General features: G+C 41.4%; 1 protein-coding gene across 1 annotated transcript in view; it reads right to left on the reverse strand.

Moving 5' to 3' along the window:
* Positions 1 to 27,327, reverse strand: part of esrrga (estrogen-related receptor gamma a) — a 135,046-nt gene that overhangs the window by 90,617 nt on the left and 17,102 nt on the right. The window contains exon 2 of the mRNA XM_047581304.1: positions 7,272 to 7,370. The gene's annotated coding sequence lies outside the window, so the exon portion shown is untranslated. The remainder of the gene's footprint in view (positions 1 to 7,271; positions 7,371 to 27,327) is intronic.

A 27,327-nucleotide genomic window follows, 5' to 3' on the forward strand; every position in this document is an offset into this window, starting at 1 on the left:
AGATTTGCAGACAGCCAATAAGAAGTGAAACGGCACCGGTGGAGCCCAGAGCATCCACAGCCACTGACCCTTGAGTTATGGTGGCCTGTAGTTGACACTGTTAATCAAGTCACATTTCATAACACAGTTAGGAAAGCTGTTCAATTACAGCAGAAATCCAATAGAAATGTCAAATGGGTTGATCTATTACCGCGCAAAATTCAGTACAACAAGCACTGCTTTGTAATTGGCATGGAGATTAAGGGCTTTAGCCTTCATAGCTAAAATGTAAATTTGTGATTGTAATCAGAGGATAAAACGTCTGTGTTCCAGAGCAAAAGGCTATATGGTGGGAATTGAGCTTCATCAGGAGGGAATCGTTAAAGTAGGAGAAAAAAAATGATCAATTTTGCTTTTTTTGTGCCTGCAGGAAGACATCTGTAACAACTTTAAAATATATAAATTTAAATTGAACATGTAAGCACACAGGCCTCCGTGGAAGTCATTTATAGGAGGGTTTACTATATTCAAACCCAGATATTGTCAACCTTGTCAGACATGCAATGAATTGCAATTAATAATTAAAACAGTCACATGTTCATTCATCGTTTGTCACCAGCAAGCATCCTGCATCATTATCGGTTCAGACTGCCTGATACCCAACTTTTATTTATTTACTTTTTAAGGTCAGCATTGTTGTGCGAGTGTGGTAGGTGGAAAGAGAGAGAGAGTGTGAGTGTGTGTGTGTGTGTGTGTGTGTGTGTGTGTGTGTGTGTGTGCACTAGCACCTACCACTGTGCAGGTTTTATCTTACTCCTAAGCATTCTGCTTGAGGCGTCAGGACCTCAATTAAAGAGAACTGCTTGTAGCAGTCATGAGCTTGGTGCACACACACATACACGCACGCACGCGCACACACACACACACACACACACACACGCACGCACGCACACACACACACACACACACACACACACACATACACACACACACACACACACACACACACACACACTACCTCTAAAGTATGAATATTTCCCTATGTCTAAGTCCTTTTACCTTGGAATGACCTGATTGTCCCACCGTGTGTATGTGTGTGTGAGTGACTTCATTTCCATAGAGGTATGTGGAAGTGCATTCAATCTAGTGCTCGAGCAAAGACATGGACACTAATACAGGCACAGAGGACTTGGTCCAATGACACCGAATATTAGAACATTAATGTCCTTTTTGTTAGTTTTTACATCCTGGCCTCTTAGTGAGACAGAGTTCCTCCTACATTCACCACAGTGCATTAATCACACCACATTTCCTTCATTACCCATATGTTTTAGCTGGTCCCTCATTGATATTTGAAGAAAACTAGAAGACTCTAAGATCACTTTCATTTTCACAGTTCCTTCTTTCTTATATACAACTGAGATGCACCACTTAATAATGACCAGAATGATTTCACACTATAATGTACAATGTGTTGCAGTCCACCTGAGGTGAACTGATTTCCAAAAGTGACTTTTGATCTGTGCGATGGGCTTTAATTACGTTTTTGCATCATTGCATGTTATTTTGTATTCCAAAAGCTGCTAAACTGCACGTGTCTCATACAGCTGTCACTTCATTTAATAGCTACAGTGGGGTAGTTTACACACAAGACACACACAGACCAGTAAAATGAGAGCAATAGGGGAATTGCTTTTTCTAGCCCTGTCTGTCTCCCCCCCTCCTCCGTGATCATTTAAGAGGCCAAGTTAAAAGTGTCTCAAAAAAAAAAGAAAGAAAGAAATGCCGCACACATTCAGTGTACATTAATCAACTGCAGCAGCCTCTCTCTTAGCTATCTGCCCAGCATCAATTACCAGGCTTTTAAAACAAATTCCCCTCACCAGAGTCTGTTGTGGCGAACATAAAGGAGCCAGGCAGATGGTGAAGGAACAAACCGGCCAGAAAGAACACCATGTATTAGAGCTAGGGTTGCTGTGCTCAGGGCACACTTTATTTTTCTTTGCACAAAGTGGGAATTTGCCTTAAAGTGAGTGCATCAATGATTTCCACTTCATTCTGAACGGCATGTGTGTTATTGTCAGGTACTCTGTTAAGGCGCAGGTACAGGGAGGGGCAGAGAGACACTGAGTGAATATGCGGTTGTTTGCTTGGTATTGGGTGGTCAGGGTCTGTGGAACCTGAAGTGACGTCACAATTGACTTCTGCTCCCGATTCTCTGATGTTGCTTTGCTGTGTCCGTACAGTTAACGTCAGACTGGTAGCACAAACAGTTGGTTCCTAGTTACAGAATTTAAAAAAATCCTACACACTACTATAATCCACCGTCCTCACATGAGAATAAATGACAGAGGAATGTCTCTTGAAACATTAAAAGAACAATGGGAAGTGAACGCCGGCATCTCAATGGATTGCCCGTGTTGCCCGTTTTCCCTTTATCTGCCTATTCTCTTTTCCCTCATCCGCAGCGCGGCGACCCCCTCAGCCCACTTCATCCTCTGTGTCTTCTCAGTCTCTTTACCCTGCGCTTGCCAAACACCCCTCTCTTGTGTTCACATGAAAGACAATTAGAGCCAGTGACATGAAACCCTGCAATGACAGTTACTGTCCACACACACACACACACACACAAAGCCACGCTGCACGTCTGCTCTGCCGCACAGCATCCTGTTCACTCTTGTGGTTGTAGAGAGAAAAGAGAGTCTGCTGAGAGGAGAGGAGAGGAAATCTTTTTTTCTACCTAAACAGTCTGTCACTTAAGCATTTATTAACATGACACCTCCATAAATAAGAAGAGAGAGGAGAGAGTGCGTAGAGTATGACAGATGTTGTGTAACTCCTGATCATCAGCGGCACAGCTGATAATTCCAATAACAAGACCACAAATTATTGGCAGCATCGGTCTTTGATAAGTCACTGACAAAAACTGAGCGTTAGCGATGTAGGACCTTGTTTCCTGTCATCTCTCCCATATGTGTTTCTAACAAAGGTACTACGGTACCGAAAATGCTTCCTGAATGTGCCCATTACATAGGAATCTGTGCAAACACAGTGAATGATTAAATTAATGAAAGAAACAATGAATGAGTTGAGAGGTCTCCTATTACCAGAGTAATCAGGCCATTGATCAGCTCAGCTTTACTCATACAATTGACCAGTTCTTATAGATGGTCAATACTTGGGCCACTTAGGCCATTTAGAGGTGACCGGCCAACGAGAGCACTGTTCCTACTAATGAGCATGGAATTGAGTCACATTTCGTGGAAAGAGGCTCTCAATGAGTGTGTGTGTGTGTGTGTGTGTGTGTGTGTGTGTGTGTGTGTGTGTGTGTGCGCGCGCGCGCATTTCAAGTTCTGCAATCAAGTATTTTGAAGAAATAAAAAGTGATCACTTATTGATTTTCAGAAAATCGTTTTCTATCGGGAACGGTGGAAGAAAATGAATGCTCATTTTTCTTTGAGACGGCTTTCTTGGAGCGGATTTGATGCTTAATCAAACGTGACAGTGAAAAAGGCAGGGGGAAATACGGAGGTTAGCACACAAAGACACACGCGCACACAGCTGAGTGGTGGGAAGGGAAGGGAAACCTGAGCTGGACCAGGACTGGGATAACAGGAGTCCAGGAATAGTGGCAATCGATGGATGGATAGATGGGTAGATGGATGGATAGAAGGAGGCTGGAGGGGAGGTGGAAGAGTTGAAGGGAGAGATGAGTGGTCTCCTGGGTGGAGTGGTGATAGTCTTGCTGAGTGTCTGTGAGACCGAATCCTTTCCAAACTGAGGGTAGAGCCGTGGGAGGAGAGCGAGGGGGGGAGAGAAAAAAGGAAAAGAAAGGAAAATAGACAGGTGCAGGGGCTAAGGAAGAGGAGAGAGGGAGATCTTGGGCCACTTAAAGAGACTTTTCTCATGTAGTGTGCTTACTGAATTATTCAAAACTTGGCATCTGAAGGCAACCCCTCATTCACACTGGGATGTCCTATATTCTGTTTGTATTGGTAAACTTCAAGCAGCATTTTACAGCTATTGTTGTCTTAAATATTACACAGGACATCCAGCAGCATTTGATGGTACACATAAAGTAAAGCAAGCACATTTCTGGATAGTTTCCCCGCAAATATATAATATTACGTTTAAAATGCTTCAAGCTGGAGCTAGTCAGTAAATCAGTGTAATCGATTCATTTGAATATGTTGTCACAGAAATATTATTTTTTACTGCTACTGTCTCTGCCTCCCTTGGGCTTCTGGAGTTCATAATGGGCAGATTATTTATTTCAGCAACTCAAACAGAGGCACGCAGCTTAGCACACCTGTGACAGGGACAAGGAAGGGGCCAGTGCACTTTCAACCCCAAGCATGCTAGTTTTTAAAATATATAATCAAAATTTATATTTATGGGCTTGTGCTTATTTTCAATTTTCAATTTACTAATCCCAGAAGAGAAAATCCATATTGCTTTGTTAACTTTATTGTTAAAAGGTCAAAGCAAAACTAGTTTTAAATAATTTCTTAAAATCAAAAAAAATCGAGTGTATCCAGTTCTACTTCAGTCAAAATAAGCAGATCTAGTAACCACACTGATATCAAGATGTGTCAGCAGCAGCAGACGTTATTCCAGCTAGTATCTGTAATAATAACGGATACTAACGGAATTAATAATAAGCATGGAAAAAAAAGGACGAGGGTAGAGCAAAGGAGAGACGTGTGGAGAAGTGACGCAACAGAGTCTGTTATAAAGCTCAGGAGTTCCCAAGAAGAGGCAGTTTCTCTCGTAAGTAGCGCGCACAACCACATAACCACACAACTACACACTCACACACACACACACACACACACACACACCTCTAGAATAGCTGTAAAAACAGGTATTGATGAGAAGGCCTAGTCAATGACCATCAGAGGAAAACAGAGACCACCATTAGCCAGCCAGTCAATTGCTAAAGCATTCTGGGTAATTCTAGCACACACATACACCCAGACATGGGGATACACACATCGACGGCAAGAGGACACCCCTCAGGGGCATCGTAACCACACACACACACACACACACCCACAATCACACAAAAATTAAGGCAGGATTACATGGACTTATTCACATGTCCACTGTTACTGTATATTATCTCCTTCTTTTTCACATTAGTTTCTCTATCGGACTTATACCTCCTCGTCTTTTGACGCCTTTTCCAGTCTCTCGCTCTCTCTCTCATCCCCTGTCTCCCTAAGGAGTAAAGTGGTGGTTGGTTGTTCCTAGGGGGTCTTAACCAACTCTCATTAGCCGAGTGCAGTATTTTGTGTGCATGTGTGCGTGTGTGCACGGGTGGTGGGGATGATTGTGCATTAGCAAGCCATCTAATCAATGGGAAAAACCAGTGAGCCTGGGCCCCCGCTTATGTTACCATCACAGCTATTTATAGGGAAACACATGTGTCAACACACACACAAATCAAAGTCATATGCTGTTAATACTGGGCTACTCAGGTGTTTAAATTCAAAACTTCAACCTGAACATGGAAGGATGAAATGAGGAAAGATGGCAGCAGGAGGGGGAAATTAAAATGCTCGTCTTTTTTGGGATTTTATTTGCAACACAATTTCTTAGTCTAAACTCTAGTGGTTCTACGGAAATGAAATGTCCCTGATTGGAATCAGGACGTTTGTTGAATCTGACCCACCTCTTCTTTATCCTTCACTGAAGCATCCAAAGAAAGTCCCAAGCCAAACAATATCCTTAAAGAGTGTATTCTGTGATTTGACTGTGTTAGGGCTCCATCTAATATCCAAAGAACTCCAACAATGGAAGTTTTACTCTCTGACTCCTCGCACTGTCTCACCCTCCCTCTGCCTTCTCTTCTCTTATCTGTCTTTCCTAGTGGGAGTGAGACAGATTAAAGTCGGTGCTGGTTTTACTTATCATACTGGAGCCAGCACAGGCCTCCAAGCAAAAGAGCGGGAGTAAACTGCAACAGCGTTTAGCACAGGGTGTAAATACCACCAGTGCTACAGAAACACAAAACAGGCACACCCTGTGAACCATTCTTTCACATAGTTTACTGTTATACTGCATGGTTAGTTGGTGATTTCTGGTTCTGAAGGAGCTACAGAAATTTCTTCTTTCAAACTCCAAAAGCCTCATTTGCCCATGATTAACATGGCTCACATGAAAATACTGTGTCGAAGCCACAGACCACTTTCAGTTCATTCAGTCCTATATGGAATTCGCTGGGATTGTATGTGTGATGTGATAAAAAAACAACAACAACAACAACAACAAATGGCTCCACATTTGACATACATGCGGTAAAATCTCTAATCTAAAGTGGGATTCTCACATTTTTCATGCAAGTGTCTACTTGAGTGAATGTGTCGTGCTCTAACCCCTCCCTGCCTCCACTAGTCTTTGTGTATTACTCAGAGATCTCCCATCCTCTGATGCACAAACACACAAACGCTCACACACACAAACAGTTAGAGCTTAATGAAGCAGAACTCAGCCTGGTGCCCATTAGCCTGATAATTAATAATTTCTCCTAACACACTTATCAACTTGCAGGGGAGGTTGTGTGTGTGCCTGCCAGTGCTTGTGCACTTTGGCAGATAATAGGTGTCGCTGGTAATGGTATACATGCATGCACAGTTGTATGTCAGCGGTGTTACACGAAAGCAGCAATCCTTAAAAAAATGTAAACGTTAAATGTCATAGCGGCAGCTAACATTTGCCATCGTTGGTGTGATGAAAAGCTGTAGAGGATCTTCAGTACTTTAAGAATGAATGGCACCACACCACTGTGCAGCATCATAGAAGGAACTTATTCTTCATTTGTCTACTAGAGAGTGCACTGTTTTAGTAAGAGTTGTGGACATAACACTCACTCATTATCGCTATTTACAGACCTATTATACTAAACACCATATATTTCCATTAACGTTAGTATGAGTAAGCAATCTTTTGCAGATGAATGACACAGCTGCAGGTGCCAGGAGCAGTGGTTAGTCCCTGAAGGAAGACTGGGGCCTTTCTGTGTCTGCGTGGGTTGTCCAGCTTCCTCCCACCGTCCAAACACATGCTCGTTAGGTTCATTGATTCCTGGTTGTAGGTGTGAGTGTGAATAGTTGTCTGTCTCTGTGTTAGCCCCGTGATAGACTGGAGATCTGTCCAGGGTGAACCCCGCCTCTCGCCCAGTGACAGCTGGGATAGACTCCAGCCCCCCCCACCCCCGCAACCCTCCAGAAGACAAGCGGCTATAGAAGATGAGAATGAGACAGTCAAGTTCATCATTATAAGTTATCTACCATTATGTTACGGACAAAGATCCACTGTGCGTCCTCCACTTGCTCTTTGCTCGTCTTCTTCTTTTCCTTCTCTTTGCCACTTCCTCTTACTGCTATGATCTGTAAATTGTTTGAAACACAGAGAGAGAGAGATACAGAGACACAGAGGGAGAAAAGCAAAGGGGAAGAGAGGAGACATAACAAAAATGTCAGACAGCGATGGCACAGTTTGCTCAATAAATTAAAGGTCTCGCTGCTTCCTTTCATTCACTCGGCTTTCGCTCCTTCTTTCTGTCTTTCTTTCTTTAATTCTATCATTCCTCTGTGTTTCCCCTATCCCCCTTGTTGCACTCTCCCTACCTCCATTCCCCTCCTTCACCTCCATTCTCTCTATCTCTGTGAATAGAACATCAAAAGCCTCTGAGTTAGATGGGGAATGACAGTGTTTGCCATTGGTATGCAGGCAGACATGTCTGCTCCAAAGTGTTAGTCTAAAGGCCTCAGCTAAGTGTTTGTCAAGACTTAAAGCCATTGTTCTCGTCTCCTCTCCTCTCAGATCTCAGACCTCTCCCTTTTTCCCTCTCCATCTCCTTCTCTCGCTCCACTTTTGTACTTTGATGGAGCATTTTACTTCTGTGTGTGTATGTGCTTATACGTGGAGGCAAGTATGAGACAATGCGTGTGTGTGTGTGTGTGTGTGTGTGTGTGTGTGTGTGTGTGTGTGTGTGTGTGTGTGTGTGTGTGTGCAGGTTAGGGGCTGTGCTTTGCTAGTGCTAGTTTATATGTGTGGGCCTTTGAACAATACACAAAATGAATCCTGTTGGCTGCAACAGGTGAAGACTGAAACCGAGACTGAAAAAAAGTGAAAGTCTCTACCTTCACTTGCCAGTTCACTGCCAGTTTAAGTGCAGGGCCCTGCATTAAATCTTAGCTTCATGAAGGTTATGGTTTTCAGCTTTTGTTTCAAATAACTGAGACAGATGTTGATTCAACTGTGCTCTCATATTGGAGGCTGTAGTTTCTAGTATAATTATTAGTATTGTAACACAAGTTTCTATTATTTTCACAAATCCATTTTAGTCAGTGGGCTATGGTTAACATCAGAAACATTTTAGTGTTTAATTCAATCCAGTTCAACAGCACCTCAAACTACATCCTCTGTAATGATCATGGAGTTTTACTATAAACTGAACATAATAAATAACAGTCATAAAGGGGGATGTGGTGCAGGACTGTTATGTTAGAATGCATGGGTTTTCACAAATGTCCAGTCACGCAGCATTTTCTTGAGTCATCCAAATGTTTGTTCCACCTTTGTAACAAAATCCTGTTAACACAATGTTTTTTAGGTCAAGGACCCCCAAACTGATGACAAGATTAAGCAGGGACCCCCTACCTACTATATGTGTTCTATATTAAATTGGGCCTAGGTGTTAATAAATTTACATTATTATTATCATGTTGCATTCAATATTAAGCTATTCAAATAATACAGGTCCAAATATTCATCTGTATGAAACAGTGTGCTGTTGAGACAGCTCCTGTATCGCTGAATAAGTGAAGTGCTGACTCAAAGATAACGTCTTGTGCCTCCATTTATCTCTTTACTAAAATCTGTTGGAACCATGTTAATGTGTAGTATACAAATAATTTTAAATTTGTGGGAGAAATTTAAAAAAAAATGTATGTATATATATATATATATAAAATGTTTAATCAACCAAAGATTTTGCAACATCCCCTGCAGTACCTCTGTGGACCCCCTAGGGGTCACGGACCCCCTGTTGAAGACCTAGGTGTTAACACATCCTTATAAGTGAGAAACTCAAGTTGCCTTCTTGCTAGATGACTTTGACTAACATAAATTTTCAATCAACCAAGTCATTGACTACTTTTTGGTTATGGTCATCCAATGTTGTGTTGTGTGGCAAATTCATTGGTCAGAGAGCAAAAAAAAAGTTGGACATGATGTCAGATTTGCTGCGTAATTCTTCAGTCAAAAAAGAACAAAATATATATACATGTGAATGACAAGCTAAATGCTGTAAAAGTGAATAGGTTGATTCAGAACACCTGACATGTGTTACAGTTAATGAATTAGCTCCTTTTGCTCTCTCCCATCTTCCTCCACCCATCCCTCCACCATCCTCTGACAGTTTCTCATGCCACTCACGGTCACTCTCCTTCTTTTTCAATCTCTGCCTCTTGTGTCCCTCACTGTTAAACTTGGAGCGTGTATATGAGTGTGTAAACACCACGCTCCTGACAGGGTTACACTCAAGGCCTGGAAACAAAAAGCAGCTTTCTTTGATGTCAGATGCAACATTCTATAGGGTGGAGCTGTTAATCACTGATAACCCTGCAGCATCTCATCTCTCTCTCTCTCTTTCTCTCCCTCTGTGTCACTCCCACTCTTCCAGCTCTGTCGCTTCACCTCATACCTCTCTCCCCTTCTTATTGTCTTACTGGCATTTTCATTTTGTCTTCTTGCTCTCCCCTCTCTCTTTTCATCAAGTCAGTATTCACATGAGAGCATCTTGTAGTGCTGTTTGGCTGCTCACCACTGGTGTGTGTGTGTGTGTGTGTGTGTGTGTTTGTGTTGTGTTGTTAGGTGCTGTCAGTAGCGTGGCAGTGAGCCTAGTGGTGCCAGTAAAGCAGATTATGAGTTGATTTTGGCGAAGGAAGCTGGTAATTCTTTTAAACCAACAAAGCCGTTCCATTAGCCCCCCGCTGGCGTCCTGAAAAACAGACGCTCCCAAAACACAACACAGTACACGGCTAAACATACACACTCGCACACAGCACTATCTGAAACCATGTCAGCATGCAAGTAAGCAAACTCACCCTCAGACAATTACAAAACACATTCAGTCAGCTGCATGCGCACCTTATGCACGTACACAAATGACGACGAATTTACAGTTTGTGCGCAGCCACACTCACACGTGCAACACACACAGCACACAATAACATTAAATGTGCCATGAGCATACTCAAGCTACTATTGTTGTGTACGTGTATGTAGGTAAACCAGTGATAAACACACAGGATTTCCTTCAGTGTCACAACAAAAGCTCCTTGCACTTAAATGATCAATAAGTGTTCAATATAAAGAAGAAAATCAAGTGAACTCCTAAATAAGGTTGAATGACACTAAACACCATATACAAGCCGAACATAACATTCTTGTGTCTCCACACTGATCCTTAGTACTACTCTAAACATTACTCTACAACTCATTTTAGTTCAGATTTGATCTCACATGGTATAATAAACTATTAAAAAATATATAAATAAAGACAATTCTGAATGTTTCCCTTTGTTTTAGTGCAAAGAAGACAATTATAGAAATGATTTGATTTAAAGATATCCATTTCCAAAAGATGTCATGAACAATGTACAATTTTATTGCTGTCTGCTATTTAGTTCTGGTATAGTAGTTCTTTCCACTACTCTTACTAAAACAGTGGATAAATTAGGAACAGCAGTTACTTTTGTAACACTCTCTTATATGTAGTTCTCTTATTTTACAAAAGGGTGGGTAATCACTCTTTCCATGGGAGGTAAACAGATGACGGCTTTACCAATGTATATGTATGTGTGTCTTTCCCTACATTGCAATTTCATATCAAAACTAAAAAATGTATTTTGAAACGATTTGAAAAGAGTCCATGGTACCAAAAAGTTGCTACATGCACATGTTGGAGCTCATCTGAATCCAGTTCACAGTGTCTTAACAGTTCTCACAGTTCCTGGGATGCAGGATGCTGTTAGTCAGTGGCAACACACTCCTTCAGTAGTGTACCGTAACAGTGGTGAAGAAACAAAACAAACTCAGGCTCCATCCACGATCAAAAGAATGTAGACTGTCACCAGCTTGGTGCAATAAGTGTTTCCCAAGCTCAAGTCTCTCATACTGACAGCACGAGGAGCTAACTAGCAATGGTCCGTGGTAGGGTCACGGTTTAACAGCAATTAAGTAGAATTCACTATGGAAGAAAGCTCCCACTAACCTAAATATCTACAGCTTGGACTAAGTTTTAGCGTTGACTTTCTGTCTCACTCCATCTCTGATTGACGCCATACCATTTGCGATGCAAGACTGTGGTGCATTCAGGAACCACGTTGGACATAGGACATTCCGAATACTTAATGAATCTTCCCAAATACCAGTAGTCCTCTATGTAACTTCTGCATTTTGTACTTTTGTACAAATTCATGCCATAAGCCTGATAAGATCCTTTGGCGGGCCGGGTTTGGTCCGCGGGCCGTATGTTTTTGACGCCCCCTGCTCCGCATGCAGCAGCATGATGGGCCAAGAACCACAGTCACCACTGTTGCACTAATACACCATGTCGAGTTTGTATGTTGAGCCTCTTTAGGATAAAACTATTAGCAGCCCTCTCTCACAAACAGCCACAGTCGCTTGAGTGCAGATGGACAGAAGTCTGAGCACAATGGGACACGGAGAGAACGGAGACAAACTGGCAGAGAGACAGACTAACAGACAGACGAGCAGACAGTAGATTTGGGCTCTATGACCTGCTGCTATGGGATACACACAGAGAAACACACAAACACACGCAGGAATATCCAGACCTGCCACGGAACAGGATTACCTCTGTCATGGGAGGACTGGTATCCCCTCATCAGTGCACACACACACACACACGCATCACATCATAATGGTTCACTGGGCAAGCTGATAAGAATGTGCCTGAATCTGTGTGTGCGTGCTGAGAAGTCTCTGATGGCAAGGATTAGGGACTCTTGACTCTCTCAGCCTCTCACTAAAGAACCAACAAGCAAAAAGCATGCACACACACACACACACACACACACACACACACACAGGCAGTACCGAGTGCTGCTTTGTATTTCCATTTACTGCTTGCTACAGCATATATTTGACTCTACAAAATGTTATAAAATCCACTTGATGTGTTGAGTGTGTCGCACACATAAGTTGAGCATGCTGCACTTTAAAGACTGATATTTGTTAACTGGAAGATAGTGTCCCCATTAGCCCTCAGTTTTTATACATTTTCAGCATTAGAGCAACATAAAAAAAAAAGAATGATAATAAATAAGAGTCTTAATCCCAACCTAATACAAAAAAATCACACAAACTAAAGGGCTTGTTGGTCAAACACGTTGATACCATGGCTGAACACATACACTATCTGCTTACGCCTTGACCTCTAATTGAGAAGCTGGGGATCCATCTAATAGTAGGTATGCACCAAACTGCCATCAAATAGCAACAAAGACTGTAACATCACCTCAGGTCACTTGTGTCTGGGCCATAATTTTGAACTTGAACAGCCCAGAAAGACCACAGCTAACGGTCAACTGGCCCGTAAGCTCCACGTCTACATCAAACAGCGCTTTCAGAAAATAAGAAGAGCTCCTATTAGTTGGGAGGCTAGACAGATTCACAGAGCTGCAAACTATTATCTAGAGTCAGGCTCGCCTGTATCATGCTGCTCGGGTTTGTCTACAGCAGAGGTGTCACTCAATTCAACTGCGTCCCATAGTCCCTTTTTAATTGACTTGCAGCAAGTCCTAAACAGATAATTGAATATGACCTACATATGGACTTATACTTGACTGCACTGTCGTATTTAGTTTTAACGTGGCGATAGCTTTTGCCACAGTTGACCAAATATGATTGAACTGAAAATACAGCAAAGAGTGCAAAACTATTTGTAAGTTATTTATTTATAAGTTTTCTTCACAAAAAACAAGAGCAAGTGTGTCTGCTACTGACACTACTAACAAAAGAGTATAATATACAACAACACTAAATAATAAAGCCAAATGTCAGGGTAACTATGGTGCCAAATGACAGCATGGCATCTAGTCTGCAAGCTCTACAACTGCTTTTGCCTTTGACTCTACATACTATGGACAAACCCATCATGACGTCACCTATTGGATTCTGAACTTTAAAAATTTAAGCCTGAAGTGGGCAGAGTGCAGCCAACTCTCCACTACATGTTTATTAAGGGTACCGCCGGTCATTCAAATCAGAAATGCCTTGATTATGCAGAATTTTAAACTTAATAAAAAAAATAAACAAATCAGTTACAAAAAAAGTCGTCCCTGTACAGTTGCCACGAATAGTGAAATAAAGCATTTAGACCGAGATCATTTTTTGTACCAGGCTGTAAACATGTTTAATATTGCTGGGCTTTTTAACATCGGGGTCTACAGGGACTTGCTCTCTTTTGGAGCCAGCTTCAAGAGGCCACTCGATGAACAGCAGCTTTTTGAGGCCGCTGCTTGATTTTTTCCCATTCTAACAAACCCAGGACCATGCAGCAAAAGCCAGTTCTGAGGCCCTCAACTCAGGAAACCTTTCTCAGATGGTGACTTCATAAAAAAAAGCTTCACTCAAGTTACAGGATAAATATGTTATCTCATTTCATCTTCTACTACAGCTTCTCCTCACTAGGGTTGCGGGGGTTGCTGGAGCTTATCCCAGATGTCATCGGACAAGAAACGGGGTACAACCCGGACAGGTCGCCAGTGTATCACAGGGATAACACAGAGACAAACAACCACCGGCCCTCACACTCACACCTAGGCTCAATTTAGAATCATCAGTCAACCTAACGAGCACATCTTTGGAAGTGGGAGGAATCCAGAGTACCCAAAAAACACCCAGACAGACACAGGGAGAACATGCAAACTGCACCCAGAACTCCATGTCTAAATACAAGGTTGCATTGTGAGTTGAAGACTTGTTGATTGCATTTGATGAGAGCATGGATTCCACAGACACCACAAAGCTGTACAACTGTTTTATCGGGAAGATACAATAACATCCTTAGAAACAGATTGACCAACGGCTACTATCTCTGTGATGTCCTTTACATCTCAACCACCAATCGTGCTCCTGCCCTGCCCAACATCCTTCAGTCCACTGAGTACAACACTGTTCCCGTATCCCTTCACCCCCCCGCCCAAACATCCTGACTGTTTTGTGAAGGAACTCTCAACTCTTCACAAAATAAATGAAAACCCTGTAATGAACAGCTGTGATGTAGGCTGTTGGACATCCCTGGACTACCGTTTATTCAAAGCAGATGCTTATAATGTTGTTATTATTTTAATTTGATTTCTCTACTGAAGTGCATATACAGACTTTTATCTATGAACTCATGTAAACCATTTAAAAAGATGTGATTCACGCTCATAACTTTCATAATTCTTGTTAAATAAGCCACATAATAATGCTGATTTGGAGACAAATGTAAGGCCTCAGCAGCACACATCTATTCTGAAGTTTAACGTATTCACAAGGATACAGGAAATGTGGATGGTATGCATCCTGATTCCTGTGGAGAACCCTGAGCAGAGACAGAAAATAGGATAGAGAAAAATGCAATGGTAGGAAATAAAGAAATGGGAATAGCATGTCAGAATGAGAGAGAGAGAGAAGACAAGATGAATGTTAGAGAAAGAGAGAAGGAGCACTTAACCCCTGGTTAGTGGGGTCAGGTCCCTGTGGTAGTGGGGGAAGAAGGTCCCTGCACACACACACACACACACTTCCACACAGAAATACACACACACACACACTGTAGAAGCACGTGCATATACACAAATCATTTTCACACACATCATGCATCTAAATGCAGACACTTTTTTTCTGTGGTTCCAATTCTTGAGGGGCGACATCTGGACCCGAGAAGACCTCTCATCCAAAAAAACTCTCAGCCACTTCTCTGTTTCTCTCTCAGAGAGAAAGAGAAACATATAGGCAAGGCACAAAAATACACACAAGGGACTTAAGAAAAAAAAATACAATTTTATAACACTTATAACTCCCAAACCGCTGGCTATTCCTGTAAAACTGACCAGCACTGTTACAGCCAGGACTGTCTGTGTGTGTGTCTGTGATGCATCTTTACAATGAGAAAGACACACACCAGAAACAGAGACATTCTGACGAAAAAAAGAGGCAAAAAAATTAACCAGACGGGAAAAAAGGGAAAAACAGGCAGATACACAGAGAGCGAAAAAGAGGAGCGAGAGAGTGCAACTCAGAGAGAGAGAGAGAGAGAGAGAGAGAGAGAGAGAGAGAGAGAGAGAGCATCAATTATTTAGTGAAGGTAACGTGAAGCTTCCTTGGATCAGGCAAACTGCTGGCTCTTCCCCAGAGAAAAGAGAGAATGAATTAGGGTGAATTTATTAGAGACCGTGTGTGTGTGTGTGTGTGTGTGTGTGTCTTTAGCTATGCAGCCACACAACAATAGAAACCAAGGTGGGTGCCTGGACTGTATTGACACACACACTGACACACACACACACACACACACACACACACACACACACACACACACACACACACACACAAACACGCACTCGTCCTGAGAATCCCAAGCCTGTTTCCAGGTTCATTAATAAAACAGCAGCTCTTTATATGTGCTCTTCCCCTCGCTGTCTTGCCTTTCATCCTCTGTTTGTTCACACACACAGTGGGATTTTACTGCGTGCACGTGCGTGTCTGTGTGTGCACCTAAACTCCAACTGAGATTTGGGGACGGCCCGACTGTTTGTTCATCAGTCAGACAATAGTCGACCTCACTGTATTACATATAAAAATCTGACCTCTCTTTCATCGTGGGTAAAAGGGAACAGCGCTCAGTTCAAGCTCTTACAGGTTTTTGTAGGTAAATTCCTGTAGACTGAGACCTCTGAATCACACTAATGTCTCTACTACAGTCATCTGGAAATCAATAGATTAAAGTTCATTCCTAAGCATTATGAGAGCAATCATCTGTGAAGGTTTGTCCCACTAAAGCCATCAGTTAAATGGTCTATAAGGTCCGAACTTTCCTCACTTAAAAAGTAGCCAGTAGTTAGTCCCAGGTGTTGTTTTGCCTTTTTAAGTTGAAAAGTTTGTTTCAATCATAAGAGAAATCTTTACTTCTGGTTTACTGTTGCCTATAAAATATGTAAAATACATAAACATAATAAAATACGTTCTAAAAAACTAAGAAAAATTCTCAGTGGTCTTAGTAAAGTTGTAATTTTGTGCTTTTCCACTTCATAAAAGTTTACAATAAATGGCATAGTTCTGACGCTCTCCTACTGGGCACATTGAGATCCTGTCCATAAACAGTGCTATCACGTATGCTTTTTTGCAGATGATGTATTCATGTTGGAGTCATCAGATCGTGACCATCAGCATGCGCTGGGACAGTTTGCGGTGTAATATGAAGTGGCTGTGATTAGAGTCAGTGCCGATAGGTCAAAGACCACTACCGCTTGCTAGTGGTGTGTGGATCGGTCCAAATATCGATACTTAAGTTTCACTTTCTCTCTTGCGCGGCTGCAGCGGTTTCATTAAAGATGTGGCCAGACTTTTTGTCTAAATGCTGCAGGCTCACTTTGCTCCTCCTCCACCTCTCATGTGTTTGTTGTACCATCATCATCAGCGGCACCAGGCAACCAAGCCCCGCCCACCACCACCAATCAGGCTGGGAAAATTCATAAAAGATTTAGATTTAGTTAAAGATTTTATCTAATTGTATTGGAGTTTATGAACACTCTGCCTGAAAAGAATTTATTTTCAAGTTATACTTTAGTGTTGTTTATGAACATAAACATTTATTGTGATGATAAAGTATTTTCTCTTTATTGACTCTAAAAGGCAAATTACAAAAATTCATTCAGATTGAGATTCATGAGGCATCCGCCTTAATTATCAAAAAGTATCAGTATCTGCGATACTGGCCCTGTATTTACTTGGTATCAGATCGATACCAAATCTAGCAATATCGCACAACACTTTCTGAAAAATACCAAGGCTTTTAATTCAGTAGTCGCTCTCGTTCCAACCCTCATCTATGAGGTTATACATGCAAATGGCTGAAACCAGGCTCCTCCATAGACTGACTAGTCTCAGCATTGCAGACAGGGTTGGACATCAAGAGGAAAGTCCCCTTTGTGCTGTGGCCTCCTTTTAACCAATGTAATCCTAGGGTAGAACCCTAATTCACTGGCAGGCCCTGGGATGCCTTAATAGGAAACAGACTGCATTGAGAGACAGGGACATCCACAATTCCTCGCTTAGCTTGTTGTCTCCACTACCCATCCATGAGTAAGGGGATAAAAATGGCTAAATGAATACATGGACGTGTGCTTAGCCTATTAAAAAAACATTTGAAGTGTTTCTGGCGAGAAGAAAACAAGCATTTATGGAGAATTTAGCTGTATGATGGTGGATCTCTTACACACACCTGTCTGGTTTGCTACAAGCAGACACACCACTTCACACAAAACACATACGCATCCTGTCCAGCCCCATCCTTCCTCATATCCAGCTGTATTACTCCTTCTAGGCTCTCCCACTCTTTCTCTTTCTCTGACACACACACACAGACACCATGTAAACATTTCAACAGCTCTGGACTAGGAAGGGATCATTCTGGTTTACTGAAAAATAAGAGTCAGAGCAACACTCTCCTGGGTTTTCTTCCTGTCTCCCTCTCTGTCTCACAGACAGAATTTCTAGCTCACCTTTCTTCTGTTTCTCTCACCTAACTTTACTCTTGCATCACACTTCTGTTCTCCTAATGTCTCGCCATCGGTCTTTACGTTCCAGTCTTTACGTTAACTTCTTTATTATCATTTCCATCATATTACAGAATTCCAAGAAAATCTACTTCCTAAACTCTGTCTTTCAGTTAACAGTCAGTTCTGACGTCAGGAGCTTAATCATTATTAAAGTATGTGGAGAAGCTTCGCCCATGATATATCTATAGATATCCACCCTGTCATAACATGTGTCGTTCAGCAGTATTGAAAACATAGTTGCATCCATAATGTGGACATTTTTGTGTGCTTTCAGACAGAGAATTAACAAAGAATTAACACATTCATACCAGTACACAGTGTGTGATTCTTCTCATAATTATTTTTGGTGAATAATACATTTACATGTGTGCCCTAGTCATGATGCACGCCCAAAACACAACGTTGCTCGTGGTTCTGAAACAGCGGTACATCCACCAGCATAGAGATCCATTAGAGACAGTTGCTGCACCCCAAATGATGCTGGTGTTTATCTGCACACAGAGATCGGATCTGAAGAGCTGGCTGAGGACACATGTCATGTGGACTCTTATTTTAATGAATTAAAGAAGCAGTCCACTTACAATGGGATCACCCAGATCGGACGTAAAAGCGAAGCCTAACAGGGCCAGCATCTTCCACACACCGGCATCCAACAGAAGAATCATAAAGACATAAAGTGAAGTAATTGTCCAAATGCTGATGCTAGATTTGACATTGGAAAGCCCAAAGCTCCACACTGTTGATGACTGGGTGATAATATTTTGTATACAGTCTTTAGTCTGGAAGCCAGGCCCACACAGCCTTGGCACGCACACAAATGTTTCTGCAGCATCATATGAGCACCAAGTGAAATTTGTTTACAACATTGTAGCTCCGATTAGTTGCAGGACAATCACACTGTTTGCATTGGTATTTTTTTCACTGTATTGGTTGAAACACGTCCCATAATGAAATACCAGTATGTTGTGAGTCTCATTTTATGACTAGAATTTTTGTCTGTCTTGTCATATGACGACAGGGGAAACTACAGGATTCAACGTATTTTTTTAGATCAATAGCCTTCCTGGTAAACTTTCTCTATACTGTAGTAGTTGAGACTTCATTCACGAAACCACCTACGTCATACGTACAACCCACTACCTGTTTCTAGGGTCATGATGTGTGTCTAAATAAATGTAAATACTTGCCTGTTGACCAACTCTTGTCGGACATGATGACCGGTTCTGATGTCTACCATTAATTATACAAAGCACATTGTACACATAATGTACACATAATGTACACATAATGCCTCACTACCTTTATACTGCTGTAGTCTTTTTCTCCTAGAAAGACTACAGCATATGTTACTTGTTCAGCTTAAGGAGATGGTTTTGATAATAATAATGATCATAATTCAATCCACTCAAAATGTAATAACCTAAAAAAATGAACATTTAACTTTCTCACTGAACATCATACAGACAATCCAATTAACATAATCTTTTACTTTTGTTACTCCTATTACTCCTTTCCTTCAGACTCTATATCTATTAATTTCTTTTTCTTAAACTTGGTTGACCATTTTCACAGTTCTCCTAATTTCATCCATCTTTACGAAGCTAAATTCCTTTTTCTTTACCTGTGCATTCCCTTTGTTTCCATCTCCATGTTTTGTGTGCATTTGGAACATCAGCTGAATACTAAATCTAAAACTGTATGTAATGTATGTAAGCCTCATGTATGATTGTGTATGCTTGTGTGTCTGTGTGTGTGTGTTTTTTTGTTAGTGTGAATTAGTGATTGTCTTAAGTCTGTGAATACATATGGCTGACTCAGTGATTCTGTCTCCAACACAGCGGCTGCATCTTATCTGCACTGCTGTGACGTGTGTGTGTGTGTGTGTTTTGTGTGTGTGCGTGCGCTTGTGTGTGTGTGTGCGTGGTATCTGGAATAGGAATCTTAACAGTTTTCCACATTAGAGAAGGAGAAACGTCAGAATGCTATTGTAAGAGATCCACTTCCTGTCCGATAAGCAAAAATCTCTCTCTCTTCCTCTCAGTCTCAGATGCGCGCACCCCCCCCACACACACACACACACACACTGAGAAATCCTGACAAGCAAAATTTGCTTTCTATTTCTTTCCGTCCTCCTTCTTTGTATCTTTTCAGCCTCGCTCTCCATCATTCTCTGTTTCTCTCTCTTTCTCTAATAAGCACAGGTTTGCTGCTGGGGGCAGACAGGGCAGGGCAGATGAAAGAGGACAGTAGACAAGCACTCAGGGAAAAACAGCAAGAAAGACAGCAGTGAGTAGATGAGTGAAAGTACGGGAGCATGATTTCAAAACAGAAAGATATGATTTGTCCCTTGAAATAATGAAATAAGAACTGATCACTTTAAAAGCTTTAAAAGCCGGTTGAAGGGTGTACCTGCTTTGAGTGACAGGCGGTAGCCTGAGCTAAAAAGTAGCGGATAGTTGGGTCGGTGGGTCTCAATGTTCAGGCTGCTTTAGCTCAGTCCCAACATGACCCCCATGTCCGCATTCGGAGTATCCGACTGTGGGCAGAGTAAAGCTCATCCAGCATGGCAACCGTGGGCTCCACCCACATTTTTGAGGGTCAGAATCCAATGGCTGACATCACAATTGGTTTGTCCATCGTATATACAGTCAATGACGTTGAGGTGCTTGTGCATGGTTGTGCTGAAGGGGCAGGGGGAGTCGACATACTTGAGGATGTACAAAAACATTGCAGCTTATTGGTGGATTCCATGCAAATCAGTGTATTACATGTTCTTGCTGCTTTACCTCCATCAACACAAAGTGAGAAATTACCTACTATCATTCAATGCACATTACACAATGTAAGTTTTTGATAGAGTGGATAAATCGTTATATTACTCACAATCCAGGCTAACGGAGCTACGTACTTGTTTCAAGGTACATAACTGAAAACTGGCTGTGCTTTTTTTAGTCCAAGATGAAAACTTACTTTCTTCTTTTTTCCTGAGTGATTACTATTATTTATGTTATTATCATCCTAGTCTACAATACTCACCCTGCTTTCTAAGTGTTTGTTTCCTTTTGCCCCTGTGTTTCAGTTCCACTCTCATATCTTTCTCCTCCCTCACCAATTTTTCATCCTCTTCTTCCATTAATAACTAAATTAATGCATTTCCCTACTTCCATTGCTAACCATTAGTCTGTCCCATTTCCCCAGTTACTCCATTTAGCTTACTCCTTTTACACTTTTTCATTTTTTTTCCCCCCGATGCTCTCCACATTTCCTCTCACAAATTCTTCCTCATCTTAATTTTCTGTTTCTTTTCCAGTTGACCCGTGTTGACCTCTGGTGTTAATCGTCGTGGTAGCTGTGTGAATTATGTTTTCCCCAGAGGGTCCACGGGCTGTCTGTTGTCCACACAAATTGCCTCAACATGACACCCACGCAAACCTTCTTCCAAGTCTCTGGAGTAAAGCTCAGAGCCTCTAGTTTAATGGTGTTAAACTGACAAAATTGGCCACTAAAACGCAAGTATGCTTCACAAAGGGATGCTTTTAGGGCCCTGCTTTTCAGCGGCATTGAGTGTAGTGTTCATAATGTGGCTACGCCAAGAGTATTTTGCTGGCAGTTCTTACTGAATCTTATAAGTTGGTCTGAGCACCCTATCCACAATTAAAGATGCAAATCATTTGTAAGCCTCATATTTATAACATATCACACTACAGACAAACTAGCACAATACAAACATGAAATACTACATGGCTATTCCATTACTACTAAATTAAAATCTTGCTAAATATTAAGTTATTGCTCGCTGACGGCAGATGCAGAGAGTGAGTGAAGAGAAGTAGCATAAACAGAGGAATAACATTTATTACGTAACTGTTCACTATGGTCACACACCTCAAAAAAGGCACTCACACCTCCACACAACCCTGCAAAAAGGTGCCACATTGCTAGATTTTAGGCGCAGAAGTGGCACACGCTTCAGTCGGCCCCAGTGCTCTGCTCAGCACAGCACTTGATCAAACCGGCACACTGACCTGCAGTATTTTTGTACATCCATGACACCGACGGAAAAAAAAAAAAACATCAGAGAAGGGCAGACAAAGCAACGTAACCTTGTTTCCGAGTTTTTGCAGCGACCCACTCTTACACGCTGTTATTGGTTCAAAGGTTGAAGCGCAGAAAATGGTCTGAACGGAGCAAAATAAAAAGGAAATGCACGTTGAGGGCAGGGTCTTTAAACGCACCGTCGCACACTGCTATTGGGTCGTGCAGCCATGACGTCTGAAAGGGAATACTTTTCTGTGAAGCTATGTATTGTTTGCACGGCCCACTTTAGATTAAGAGGCATTACTGAGGGAAGCTTGGCCAGCCATCAAGTAACTATTCAGTGAAGAAGAGTTGATATGACCTGCTGCCAGTGACATTTGTAATTTTAACCGCTGAGAGTGAGGGTCAGCTACTCTAAACAGGAGAGACGAGAGATAATGGATTTGTTGCAGTCAGGCTTTAGAAACCCTGAGCATTATGCCAACCTCCACGTCTGAATTTTGTTTCTGATTTACACACTCACTTTCTCTCTCATTCAAGAAAAAAACTCCCGCTGAACATTTTAATGTGGTGCAGGCAGTGATTATGGAGTACGATAAAGAAAAGACCAAAATTTCAATTTTTGTTATCAAAGATTTATTAAATACTGATCCCAGGAATTGGCTCAAGTCATCTCCTCCCTCAAATGACTGTATATGAATATGTAAGTCTTTATACAACAGCCTTACATACCTTTATGTTACTTATATCACCAGAAGTCTACTATTAACTAGAGCACCAAGACTTTGTGATCATCACAGTTATATGATCTGTACCAGAAAATCTGCAGTCAGGTGTGTGTGTGTGTGTGTGTGTGTGTGTGTGTGTATAGAGGGGTTGGGGGTCGCATGTATTTGCCTGTGGGTCACAGTAGGCCCATCTGTTATAAAGCAAAGCAAATCAAACACACAGCTAGAAAAACTGACAAACCTGACTTCACCATAGCCCTTCTCTCTTCCCCTCTCTCTTATGCATATGGACGGTCTATATAGTTTTCAGTGTAATGAAGGCAGGTTACAAAGGCTTTGTGTATGGTTTTCAGTAGCTTTCCCATTAGACTGTGATGTGATCCTATGGTCAGCACCGTCCATTCTGACACTGCTTTGAAAATTGCGGCATTACATATGTGAAGTTTTTACGACTTAATAGCACAATGATATTCAGACCACAGGTCCATTGCCCTTTGGTCCAGTTATGACAGTGACAGTGATAGATAACATAATCAGTGTTATTCCCTTCCCTTATTCCCTGCCAGTGGTCATAATTCCATGGCTGATCGCTGTATACTAAGGCTACATAACACAAAAAATAAAATAAACTATGTGGGCTACAGTATGGGTAAGCTTCCCACATGGTCGGATTAACAAACAGAGGAGCATAAAAGATCCATAGAAGAGAATTAAAAGTAATATCCCTATCAAAAAATGCATTATGTAAATGACTTAAATTCACCAAAAAAAACTTCATATAGTATTACTAGAAGTGACTCACCAGAGATGATAAGCTGCAAGACTCAGAAAGGAACAAGAAACCAACTTGACCACGATACAGACTGTATTCACCAACCACATACAAGTCGAGGCCCAGACTGGCCCTGTCCATGGTGCTGAGTGTCTATACAGACCACATGTAACACCAAAAGTCAGCGGCTCTGACTACGATACGTACAAACAGCTTCATTCAGAAAAACACATTTGTATTTGCACATTTTTGCTACACAACGTAAGTACGGACAATCATTAACGGTTGTTTTGCTAGAACTACTAACAACTTATAAAATGTCGTAGTAAAACGGGCCAGCTAACAGGCATATTTGTGAATGAAGGGCATATTTTCACTTACCACCTGATCATTAACGCATTCCTTTCCCAATAAAAAATTGAGATTTATTTTATTTGCACAAGTCTTCTTGCAGGCCAAAGGTCTGGTATTGTTAGCTAATCTCAACTCTCTGAATAGTTTAATTTCAATCATTTTGCTGCCATGCTTCTGACTTCCTTCCATATGATCACTTCTGAAAAATAAACTCCAATCAAAGTGTCACAGTTGTACAAAGATAATACTTGTTGACAAGCTTCGCCTGGCTTCTCTTTAGCATAGCCCATCTTTTACTGTACAAGCTGACCCATCGCACCCAACCAGCGGGGGCGCTGTTTCATAAATTTGGAGAAACATGCATAATACGTTAGTACAACACAAATATAACCACTTACAAAGTAATTTTAGTGAAAAGAGAAAAAGAGTTTTGATTATTGATGAACAAGGTTTTGTACGCACAGGCCACACAAGCTTTCTTTAACTGCACATTCAGGTAACATATTAAGGAACAGCTAAAAATAGCTTTCATTATTAATCAAATTTGTACATTGCAATCTACAGAAAGTCTACATGTCAGAGCCAGCTATTCAAAGAAATTTGCTTTTAAATAAAAGCTTCAAGAGTTGTTAAAAGCACCTTTAAAACGACTTTAATTGTTCTATGTGAAGGATTACAAGTCATTCTCCTAGTATGGAACTTACTAGAAAACACAGCACTGTGATGTATTTCAGTTTACATATTTTTCAGCTTTGAGTCAAAATTAATTTTTATGATCCCTGGGAGAAAAACATCTCAGCAAACAGATCACTAGAATAGTACGTGTATAGATAGAGCATTTTCAAATGAGAACATTGGGTTTAGGCTGCCAGAGCATACAAGGCACACAAACTATTCCTGTCCCCTTTACATGCACTGTGTAGCTTTTACTTACTTTTCTGGATTGGCAAAACTAAATCTTTCCGTACTTTCTGTAAAGTTTGAACAAACACTGTAGTGTGAAGTGAAATGGTTTTAGAGTAGAGAGGAGCAGTGGGAAACGAGATGAAGTATGTAAGCTGTTTTCTGTCTGTGTCTTGTGTTCCATATCCTGAGATGGGAAAAAAGTTATGAATATGCATGAAGCGAAGCGTTACATGCAGGTGACATGCTTGACTTGTGTTGCTGCTGCGAACAACTGCACTAGACAAATGTTTTCTCCAGCGCTTCTTCTCTCAGGAACAAGGGAATGAGGGAGAGAAGAGAAGTAATCTCATGGGAACTTTTTTTTTTTTTTTGCGCTGTGGATGAAAAACCCACACACTAATGATGCAGACACACATGCAAATAAGCACAAAGCCACAGTAGCTCACGCACAAGCACCAAGTACGTACCTCCGACCAGTCACGCACACACGGCACAACCCGCCTCACAAAACAGTTTTTCAAAGTGTATTTCAGAGGAATGTTTAGCGTGTTTGCCCTCCTTTCCAACTCATTTAAAGTTTGATAGCTGGTTGCGAAGCTAGATCTGCTGAATATTCGACCAGAATGACTTTATAACCTTCTGAAACACTTACGATACGTTACCCTGATCCTCTTGAACAGCTCTGTCTAAATTCTGAATTATTAACAAGTTGCTCTTAGTCAAAAGTCAGAAAACTATCCATCTAATCTCTCTTGTCACATCGTTTTGGAGAGCGACATCTCATTGTATGAGTCATTTTGACTAAAAATCGCATCCAAAATTAGACAGTTGAAAGACATCTGCTTATAAGGACATTAAACTATTTTCAGCTCATCAACAAAAGAAAAAATAAACACAGTGAAGATGATTTCAGAATTCAGCCTAAAGAAGACATAGAGTCTTGAGTTCATCAGAGTTAAGTTTGGCTCCAAGGTTCCAACCAAGAGAAAACAAAATCTTTACCATACAAGGTTACCACAACCGCTTTTTTCAGTTTTGACCTCATCAGGAAACTTGTTGTTGCTCTTGTAGCATGCTCTGCCTTTAATTTGCACACATACTGTTGAGTATGTTTTACCTCCAATGACTTGCACAGATTGTAATTGGAAACGCAGCGGTATTATCCATCCATCATCTCGAAGGGTTACCAGAAACACCTACTGTATGTCTCCAATCATGACAAAAATGAATACATAAAAAACATTAAATACAAAACAACAGCTGAACTTGTTTTTAAAGATGCTCCCAACTACAGTCAAAGGGTTCTGGAGACACGTGAATAGTGAATGAATGACATGCATGAATGTATGCCCATGTTTTCAAAATCAGGCTGTTTAATATCATAAAAAGTAAACAAAAACATGTGAGCGGAGGCCGTTCAATGGACAAGTGAAAGAAGAGCGGAGGAGGTAGAGTGAGGTAAGAGTTTTTAGAGAGTTGGCTGAAAGGAAGCTAAAGAAAACAGAACAGGAGGTGGTACAGAGGGGATTTAGGGAGAGGGATATAGAGGAAGGGGTGAGGAAAGACGAGGCAGGTGAGCGGGGTCAGACAGTGGGAGGAAGCTAATGTCTTTATTTCCTGGTGAGGTGGGACCTTGCATTTACCCCTGAGGTCAGTGGTCATAGACAGGGTCACTGGGGGTGCTGTGAGGGGGTATCTCAATGCAGAGGAAGAGAGAGAATATCTCTCTAAAAGTGGAGGGAACAAGAACAAGAGACAGAGTAATAGGAGGAAAAGAAGAAAAGAAAGAAGAGGGAGCCCTAGTTCTAGACAGGAGGGGAATGTGCAGAGGTGGAAAGGTTGAGAGAGGTTGAGGAGGTGCGAATACTCAAGGGAGGAGGAGGAGGAGAAGGAGGAGGAACACGCACACAAACTGTAGACATTCAATAATCCTAAATGTGGATTATAACTACAGCGACTGTAAATGCGTACCGTCAGATGTATTACATAATGACTGTGGCTCTGCTGTGTGTTTTATGTATGTAAATAAGTGGAACTCCGACTGTTTATGTGTGTGAATGTGTATTTCTGTCTCTCCAGAGGCTCCGCCAACGCAGCTGGCGGATAAATACAAGCGGAGTGAATGTATGACTGTTTCTCTGGAGTATTGTTAGCAGTTATCCCCTTGAACCGCTTCAATTACCGCCTTTTATTGATATAAATCATGCTTGTCAAATACGGTGCGATGAATATCTAGTCTAGTCTCATTTATTCCGACGTGTAACTGCATTACTAACAACATGGATTACCTTTGACAAACACAGTCAGATAAAACAGGCGCCTGCATTGTTCGTGAAGGGTATTGTTAGTACATTTACTTCTATTTCCCCACCGAGCCTGACGCTTTCTTACTACGATGCAGTCACATACTTTACAAAGTGGTAACTTAACATTTTTGTTGCTTACTTTAAGCATCATTGCTTGATGCTCATGTCTTCATGAGACTGGACCCTCGTGCTCTGTGAGTTTTTTAATGCTGACAGTGGTCTCTTCCAGCTAATTAATGACAGCTTTGAAACTAGGACTCTCCATCATAAATCTAGCTCAAACTCATGCTAAGATAAAAATATTATGCAAATTAAGACCTACAGCATATGCAAACATGAGCATGTCCAGAGATGTCCAGATCAAGTTTTTTTTTGCCCCCGAT

The sequence above is a fragment of the Mugil cephalus genome, chromosome 3 (genome assembly GCF_022458985.1).
Source record: "Mugil cephalus isolate CIBA_MC_2020 chromosome 3, CIBA_Mcephalus_1.1, whole genome shotgun sequence".
NCBI lineage: Eukaryota > Metazoa > Chordata > Actinopteri > Mugiliformes > Mugilidae > Mugil > Mugil cephalus.